The sequence below is a fragment of the Pundamilia nyererei genome, unplaced genomic scaffold (assembly GCF_000239375.1).
Source record: "Pundamilia nyererei isolate P.nyererei 1_Seehausen unplaced genomic scaffold, PunNye1.0 scaffold00104, whole genome shotgun sequence".
NCBI lineage: Eukaryota > Metazoa > Chordata > Actinopteri > Cichliformes > Cichlidae > Pundamilia > Pundamilia nyererei.
This window is the reverse complement of record NW_005187505.1, coordinates 1806837-1807568: the sequence shown is the minus strand read 5'-3', so window position 1 is coordinate 1807568 and position 732 is coordinate 1806837. Positions and strand designations below refer to the sequence as shown.

Below are 732 nucleotides of genomic sequence, written 5' to 3'. Positions count from 1 at the left end.
TGATGATTGCATCTGCTTCTTGCCTTTCTGCAAAATCAGAACACGCCAACAACACATACCAAGTTCACTTCTTGCAGCACTAAACAGATGTGCTGTGTGCATATACTTTATACATGCAGTTTCCCCTAAAGACGTTTAGCAACACTGTCTTGGATCAGTCAATAGAAACTCGTCCTGCAACCAAATACATTCTTCAAACTTCATCATCTCTTATTTAAATCAGCCAACCTCCTTAATAGTGTTGTCTCTTGTATATGTTATACATTTCTCCATAGAGGAAGACAGCTGTAGGATAGCATCTTGTAGTGGAGCACCACATACAAGTATAAGTTGGACTTTTCACACTTGGGATTCAGAAACTACAGCACCTTCGACAGGAAAGTAAGCAAATCCTTTTTGGTTATAGTTTAGTATGACTTATGAAAATTGTCATTGGCTCCACTGGGGATCGAACCCAGGACCTTCTGCGTGTAAAGCAGATGTGATTACCACTACACTATAGAACCAACTAAACAGATGTAGCCACCACCAATCCATGGCCATACTCCTAATACTTTATGATTTCATAAAATATGAAACGTGAGTTTGATAAAACGTCATCTCTTGTTCTCTTTTTTTAAAGAGGGAAATATGTCATCCACACATTACTCAAGACGTCCACTGGAAGTGACACAACCACCGGTTGCTAGGGAAACTGTGCCTCAGCAATGCAACCAACATGTTTAAAGGGAA

General features: G+C 39.8%; 1 non-coding gene across 1 annotated transcript; it reads right to left on the bottom strand.

Annotated features, from left to right (window-relative positions):
* Positions 1–433: 433 nt before the first annotated feature.
* trnav-uac (transfer RNA valine (anticodon UAC)) lies at positions 434–506 on the bottom strand. Its single transcript has one exon. It is a non-coding gene; the product is annotated as a tRNA-Val (tRNA).
* Positions 507–732: the final 226 nt, after the last annotated feature.